Consider the following 8696-nt stretch of genomic DNA (forward strand, 5'->3'; position numbering starts at 1 on the left):
GTAACTTAATTTTGGAATTCACTGGTATGGTATTAAAATGCATTTGGGAAGGAAGAACTAAACTGGAGAGGAAGAGACAGTAATATGTGCTTAGAGATGGGCCATTTTCAACCAAGGAAAAAAAACTTCTATACATAGGCCAAGGTTCTTTTTATAATTGAAAAATATATCTTCACAACCATTAAAATAGAATTTCTCATGCTTTTCTTTTGCCATAAACTATGACAGGAGATGAGATCGGCAATTTTCTGAAATTTTGACCTATTTAAGCTCCTAAAATATTTCTTAGCTTTAAACTCGAAAATATCTAAAACACCTTTCTCTTGAGGAGTTCAGTGACATGGTCAGATTTGTTTTGGTCAACCCATAATCTAATTATTAGAAGATAATGGGCATTTGGCATCAAAGTTCCATGAATAGTAAAGTTGGAAGATTCAAATATATGGAAATAAAGACATTGGTCAGAGTCAATCAAACACTGAGTTGGTTTAGGGATTTCATTTGGTTTCCTTACCAAGTTATGTATGGCTTGGAAGAAAGTAATTTTCTAAGTACTTAAAATAAGACGGGAATTAATTAAGTCTCCCTTTGGATTTTTCTGCTTATTTGAATGTTGCCGCTTAGAATGAAGGCCTTGATAATCATAAAAACATTCCAGAGAATGTTTCAGGTACAAAAGAAATTTGAGCAACTTAAAAAAAAAAATTAGGATTTAAAAAAAATGACAACAGTCCTGTCTTTCTTCCTCTCTGAACCCACCCCACCCCCTCAAACAAACAAACAAACAAACAAACAAACAAACAAACAAACAAAAACAACTCTGCCATAAGAAGGTCTCATTGGAGACAAGTATACATATATTGTAAGTGCTCCATAAATTAGAATTAATTCATGGGAAGGAATAGGTAAGTGATGGAGAAAAACAGAAAAGGAGGAAAGGGAAGAAAAGGGAAGTCAATTGTAATATATGTATCAAAAAAAGGAGCGGAGACATGTAAAATAGTAAACTTTTTTTTTCTTGTGAGGATGCAGACAGGTCCTCATTTTTTGGGGGGGGCTGCGGAATCTGACTTTCAAAGCTTTTATAAATTTTCATTTTTATAGTATTCCATTAGTTAAGTGGACAGTTAATATTCTTGGTATTTGGTAATTAAGATCAGAAAGAGGTAAAATATAGTAACTCTCCACAGCCTCGGAGCCTGCAGCTGAAGCAGTAAGAGAACCTATGTCCTAAGACTTTGTCCATGCTCTGCTCCCTGCCTGTGGCACTCTGCCTAGGGGATGGAGAAGGCCATCCCACCCTATAGGGGTTAGCTGGGCCAACTGAGCAGGGGCCATGACAAAGAATAGCTTAGGCATCACTCCACGTCAGGCATAGAAAGAGAACAACTAATGGGTAAGAAGAGTCAAGTGATATTGATCGGTGGCTCCCCAGGGTTGAATTCAGAACATGTTCTGCTGTCTCCTGGGTGCCAAGATTTGACAGAAAGGGCAAAGGACAGCTCGAACAATGTGGGGTGGGCGGGTGAAATCTCCATTCATTGTTGTTCACGTGGGAATGGAGTGCTCAGAATGAGCGAGATCTTGACAAGGCTCCCTGCCAGTAGCAGCCTCTCCTCTTGTTTCTTATCAGAAATGTAATACTCCCTGCCTCTTTCTCTTCACCGCTGGGGTTGGAAAGAGGGTGAGGAGCTCACACTTGTACCAGAGAAGAGAGATTTTGTGTAAGAGGACCTTTGTCCTTTATGGGGGGGGGGGAAATAAAGAGTATGAAAAGAGAAGATTCAAAAGGAAAGGACAAGACTTAAAAGTCAGAAAAACATTTTGGAAAATAGGCTAAATGAAAAAGGAGTAAAGTGGCCCTGGGTCACTAGAAAACACCAAATTGGTAGTGGTAGAGAGGCAATGAAAAGGAAAAAAAAAAAAAGATAGTTCAAGAGTTCAAGAAGCAAAACTGTAAAGAGAAATTGGACAAAACCAATATATACATTAGTAAGGGTTGGTTATGTGAATGATGGTACATCCACACGATGGACTACCAGATAGCTTTTCTTTTTTCATATAGCTTTTTAAAAAGAATTAAGTACACAAATATTAGCACAGCTTATCTAAGATCAACTTAGTGAAAAAGTAAAATGACAGAATAACTTTTCAAATGTCCCTTTATTGTAAAATAATAATACATGTTAGTGTATGCATATATGAAAAAAATCTAAAGGATGAAGCATCAAGCATCCAAAGGTAGTTATTTTGGGGGGATGGAGGGAGCAGTCATTGTGGAAGGAGGTTATGATTTATATTACACATTTTTATGTTATTCAACACTTTTTTTTTGGTAAAACTCATATAATTTCCATTGTGTTTTAAGGAAAAAGAGTCAATAACAAGGATGGAAATGAGTTATATTGTCAAGTAGAAACAATAAAGTCGAAAAAAGAAAAATTTATTTCTCTGCATTGAAAGGTAACATTGAAGTGATCGACACAGAACTGTGTCTCTATGTGTACCTGTGTCTGTAGCTCTATCTTTATGAAGTGATTCCCAAAGCAAAAGTCTTAATTTCATTTAAAAATGTTCGTTAGCTTAAAATGACACAAGTTGACACCCTTAACAGGTGATGATTTTGGTCGTAAACGGGTTCTGAATTTTGTACTGTATTTGCTCTGACCTAGAACACTAGACATGATCCACAATAACAACATTCCTTGGCTATCGAAGAAGTATTTTTCCAACGATTAAGTATTTTCTTTTGAGTAACTGGAATCCTTCCCTTCAGCTCTTCTATTTCGTCAATCTCCTGAGGCAACTCCCAATTGCTTTTGATTTACGGACGGTCCTTCCCACGAGAGGATCACAAAGCCCTAACAGGAAGGGGAGAACAAGAAAATTTCACAAATACACTGAAATGCACTTCACCGAATATTTAAAATCAGACTTTCAGAAAAGAGCAGGATTTGGAAGCTAATAGTTTGGAAGTGACAGTTTGCACAGATGGACCTACTTGCCCTCAATTTTGAGCCTAGCGGGATCAGGTTACCTATGACATGCACAGGAATGATCATTTCACCTGGGAGTTAGGAGATTTTTCCACTTATCATGTGGGAAAACCTCCAGTGTGAGATCCGACCAAGAATCTAAATAGTGCAGCGTCAAATCCCAGCCAGTCACATCAAAGAGAGAAGAAAAAGCGTAAACCCTTTGTTGTTGGAGATGACGGAGCTAGGTTCCAATTTGCGTGCTGCGGTCAGGTCCGAGTGTGGTTTCTAGGACTTCGCCCATAATCCACTCTCGCGGGGCTGAGGCTTGGTCTCAAGGCAAGCATCCCTCGGGCCGGTCGGAGAGGCAACGCCGTTAACACGGGGACTGGAAACACGGCCTCGGCACTTCGCGGGGCCGGTCAGTACGCCCGGGGAAGGGAAGTACATCCTCGGGGGCTCCGTCCCCGCGGCGCTGAGCTCGGGCCCAGCAGGGGCGGCCCAGGTCGCGCAGGCCCCGGCCACCAACCAGGAAACGCCTCTTTGGAGGAGAGAGGCCGGCTGTAAACGATCCAAGCTGTCCTGTCGTGTAGGAACAGCTCCACAGTGGACACCAGCGGGCAAGGCCACTTCCCGGAGAGCTCAACGCGGCACCGGCGCCACCTTCCTCCTCGGAAGCCGCCACGCGCCCGCCGCCGGGCCGGCCATGGGGCTTCCCAGCATGCCCCGCTCCGCCCGGACACGCCCCCTCCAGCAAGGACACGCCCCTCCGCCCCGGACACGCCCCCTCCAGCAAGGACACGCCCCTCCGCCCCGGACACGCCCCCACCAGCAAGGACACGCCCCTCCGCCCTGGACACGCCCCCACCAGCAAGGACACGCCCCTCCGCCCTGGACACGCCCCCTCCAGCAAGGACACGCCCCTCCGCCCTGGACACGCCCCCACCAGCAAAGACACGCCCCTCCGCCCTGGACACGCCCCCACCAGCAAGGACACGCCCCTCCGCCCTGGACACGCCCCCTCCAGCAAGGACACGCCCCTCCGCCCTGGACACGCCCCCTCCAGCCCGGACACGGGCCCCCCTCCGCCCCGGGCACGCCCCCTCCGCCCCGGGCACACACGCCCCCTCCAGCCTGGGCACACCCCTCTCCACCCCAGACACGCCCCCTCCGCCCCGGGCACACCCCTCTCCACCCCGGACACGCCCCCTCCAGCCTGGGCACACCCCTCTCCACCCCAGGCACGCCCCCCTCCGCCCCGGGCACACCCCTCTCCACCCCGGGCACGCCCCCCTCCACCTGGCACGCCCCTCCCCATCCTGGCACGCCCCCTGCCACACCTACAGCAGGCTCTCCCGGGGGCTGTCGGTTCACCATCTCGGGCTGCTCCAGCGCAGGCTGGCATCCCCTAGCAGGGATAAGGAAGGGGCTTGTGTGCAGGAATAAGACTTATTCAAGGTAAGCTCTCTACCTTAATGCTTGCAAAATCTCCCTACCCTCCTCCCACAGGATCTCCTGCGTCCTTCCAAATCTCGAATAACCAATGGCCCTAAGTCTCACCCACCTGGGAATAAGCTGTAGTTCCCCAAAGTCAATCAACCTCACGTTAGACAATTAGAGAGAACACCTGCTCAGCATCAAACCTGCCCTCATGAGTCTTTTGCACAAATCTTCAGCTGTATCCTCTCAGGGCTATTATTCATTGTCTAATTGCTTTGTTTCCCACTAACAAATTTAATCATAGTCTGCAGAAACTTAATTTACTATGCCTGGAGGAACAAAATGCAAAGGGAGTGTGAGGAAGCGAGCCACGCACTTTTTTTTTTTTTTCAGTTAACGTTGATGTGAATGCAAACTTTACCCAATTGAGTTGTTAATATTACTAACACCTGACATCAAGAGACTGCTTTAGAATTTATATGTAATAGTTCATATGTTTATTAAGCACCTCAACCCTAGAAATAATCCTGTAGGTTGGTAGGTGAAGTGTGATTATCTTGCTGGTTTTACAGATGAAGAAACCATCTGTGAGAGATTTAAGAGACTTGCTTAAGTTTTATATCTTAAGACTTGTGGCAGAAGTGAGGACTCAAATCCAGGACCTCCCATTTTTTACTCATGCTAAGAATTTCTTAAAACAAACAAACAAACAAAAACACCGCTATTCAAAGCCTTTTGCTTGCATTTGTTTTGGTTAGCATATGGGAATGACTACCCTATAATATCCTTCTCTTTTTAAGGGTAACTAATTAAAATACAAATAAAACAACAAAGATGCCATATATGCACATATATTTACATATGTGTGTGCATGTATCTCTATGTGTGTGTACATATATATGTATATATTTATCTCATATGTGTAAATGTGTACAGATATCTCCACGCGATATGGTCCAAAAGGCAGCTGGGAGTCTGGAGTGACCCTGGACTACTCTCTGGTTCACCAGGGTTACACTGTAAGTCTCCCTTCTTGGATTTGGCTCCACCTGGCCCCTTTGGGACCCTCCAAACCCAAGCCTGTGGATCTCCTAGGGTAATTTCTGCCTGACTTTGGAGCCCAGGATGAAGACAAGACAAGACGTGTTACTCAGGACAGGTCACAGGTTTGTCATCTGCCAAGAGATCTGACAAATGTGATCTGGGTTAGTGGGTTTTCCATCATCTTGGGTTTGATCAGTGTGTTTTTGTTTTTGTTTTTTGGAATTGTTCTTTGTTTTTAACATCTAATGATGTTAGAAATGTACAGTCCTGAAACATTAGCTTCAATTATTTCTCTATTCCGAAATAAAGGCAGAAAACCCTTTTTTTCCGAGCCTGAGAATTTATTTTCTAATAGTACCCAGATGTTTTCTGAGAGAGCATAGTAGTAAAGATTTCTACAATAATGAAGCAAACAGAGGTGATGAAAAATAGTGTTTAGCCTGCACTGTATATCCTTGTCTATATTTTAAAAATAAAGTGGTCTAGTTGGGAAAAAAGCTTAATACAGGATATTAAAGAAAGTCTTAAAACAAGCCCCAAATACTTCTTTAGAGAAAAGAGATCATTCTTAAACACTTTTTGAATGTTTAATATGATTTAATAACACATTAAAATAATCTAAGTATCCAGCTAAACATAGATTGATCAGGAAAATATATGGTCCTATCTCCAGGGATTTGGCTGAAAAATCAGTACTAAAATTCAATGAAACAGACCCAAATTTATTATAGCGGACATAGTATTATCTCTGTTTTGAAACAGTATTTAGTTAATATACATTGTATTCTTTTGTTTCTGAAGAATGCCATTTACGAAGTCCTTAGTGAAGAGCTAAAAAAATAATTAATATATAAACACTTCAACTTTAAGCTTTCTCATTGTAGTTTCCTGTTGGAGTAAATAAAAGACCTTCATTACAAGTGAGGCCTTATACCACATCTTTTTTTTTTTTTTTTCTAATTCTTTTGGATGTTTTGGAACTATTGCCCATTAAAAAAAAAATCTGATTGCTAAATCAGTTAAAATAGAATCCAACTATGGTTTTTCTCTTTGCTGTGTTTTTATTTTTTGTTACTTCTTGCATTCTATATACAAACACTGTGCTTTGATATTTCAAAACCATTAAGTAACAGAAAGGGGGAATTTCCAAAATGAGATTTCTGCTTGCTTTCTATGTAGGAAAATCACATTATTGTTTCTGTATTATACACAGAAAAAAATGTATGGAGCTAAAAGAATAACTGAGATATTGTCTGTTATGGAATTGAAAGTAATAAGCCTGACAGTAGGGAATCCCTGGGTGGCTCAGCAGTTTAGCGCTTGCCTATGGCCCAGGGTGCGATCCTGGAGTCCCGGGATTGAGTCCCACGTCAGGCTCCCTGCATGGAGCCTGCTTCTCCCTCCTCCTGTGTCTCTGCCTCTCTCTCTCTCTCTCTCTCTCTATCATAAATCAATCAATCAATCAATCAATCAATCTTAAAAAAAAAAAAAAAGCCTGACAGTAACTTTTTTTTTGTCCTCAAGGAGAAATATCAGAGATTGGTTTCCATCCTGAGGACCAAATAAGGTTACTGTGTGACAAAAGTATTTTTTTTTTTAAACAGTAGTTTGGTACTAAAATACTATCTTTGGGCTATATGCCTTAAGACTACCTTCTTTTTAAAATATTTTACTTATTTACTTTAGAGAGAGAGAGTTTGTGGGGACACATGTGGGGGGAGGGGAGTGCATGGGAGGCGGGAGGGAGAGGAAGAGGAAATGGGAGATAATCTCCAGCAGACTCCGTGCTGAGCACAGAGCCAGATGCCTGGGCTGAGTCTCACAGCAGATGAAACCAAGAGTCAGATGCTTAACGGACTGAGCCACCCAGGTGCCCCAGGACTACCTTCTAGGTAACGGAGGTCTTTTGGGTACTTAAGAATGTGAGTTCTCTTGGATAAAGTCCAAGATGAACTGTCCTTATTTCAAGATCCACTTATGGAGCATAGTGTTAAAGGTTGGCTATGGATGTATTGACATTATCATCATCTTATTAAATATTAGCACTTAAGTTTCTCTGGAAGGATCGTGGAGAGACCTTTTTCTGCTAGAGAAAGTGTACAATGTGGGAAAGATGATTGTAGGGAGAGAAATGACAGCCCTATCAAATGGTAAGAATAGCAAAACGGCCAGCTTTAGGGCTCCAGAGTCAGCTAGCCTGGCTCAAGTTCAAGCTCTACCAGATACTAATGATGTAAGGTTTCACTGTACAATGGAGATGATAATAGTATTAAGATGAAAGAAATTCATACATGCAACTTCTTTTTTTTTTTTAAGATTTTATTTATTATTCATGAGAGACCCAGAGAGAGAGAGAGAGAGAGGCAGAGACACAGGCAGAGGGAGAAGCAGGCTCCATGCAGGGAGCCTGATGTGGGACCTGATCCCGGGACTCCAGGATCACACCCTGGGTTGAAGGCAGGCACTAAACCACTGAGCCACCCAGGGGTCCCCATACATGCAACTTCTGACATGTAGCAATTGGTCAATAAATATTGGCTACTACTGTCTGAGAGTTTAAGCTACTTACCTATTGCCTGTAGGGACAGAATGAGTGATGAAAGGAAAATAGAGACTGTAGGGGTACCTGGCCAGCTTAGTCGGTGGAGCATGTGACTCCTGATCTCAGGGTTGTGAGTTCAAGCTCCACGTTAGGTGTAGGGATTACTTAAAAATAAAATCTTAAAAAACAGGGACTGGATGGTTATGTTTGAAGGTTTCTTCTAGAGTCTAAACCCATGTGGCTCATACCCATTTTCTTTATTATACTACCCAAAATGTAAACCCCTCCACTGTCTAACCCTATGTGCCCTTTCAGTGTTCTCCTATCCTAATGTTTATCTGGGCTTCTTCCTTCTTCCAGACTCTCACTCCTCTCCTTCTGATATCCTCCCACTGTGCCTGGCAGGAGTTCCCATACAGGAGGCATTAACCCTACTATGTTCTTGACTTCTTTGAAACGTTACAATCTAATTTAACCAAGTCTGGTTCTCCACTGAGGACACTGCTTCCCCAGGAGCCCTTTCAGGAGCTCATTGTCCTCACTCTTCAGTGTCATTTCCAGACCATTTCCCTCCTGTCTTCTTCAGGCACCTCAGAGGTCTCACTGATACATCAGAACGATGCGGGTGATTGTGATATTTAATTGATAGTTGTCGGGAATATACAGGGACATTGCATGTAAAATGCTCAGCACAG

General features: G+C 43.1%; 1 long non-coding RNA gene across 2 annotated transcripts; it reads right to left on the reverse strand.

Annotated features, from left to right (window-relative positions):
• Positions 1 to 2144: 2144 nt before the first annotated feature.
• LOC112675219 (uncharacterized) lies at positions 2145 to 3794 on the reverse strand. Of its 2 annotated transcripts, none has more exons than XR_007402792.1 (2): positions 3038 to 3794; positions 2145 to 2861 (listed from the first exon to the last, which is right to left on the reverse strand). It is a non-coding gene; the product is annotated as an uncharacterized LOC112675219 (long non-coding RNA). The 2 variants fall into 2 exon arrangements; XR_003145819.3 differs by having other exon boundaries at positions 3002 to 3794.
• Between the last annotated feature and the right edge of the window lie 4902 nt (positions 3795 to 8696).

This window comes from Canis lupus, chromosome 16, assembly GCF_003254725.2.
Source record: "Canis lupus dingo isolate Sandy chromosome 16, ASM325472v2, whole genome shotgun sequence".
Classification (NCBI taxonomy): domain Eukaryota; kingdom Metazoa; phylum Chordata; class Mammalia; order Carnivora; family Canidae; genus Canis; species Canis lupus.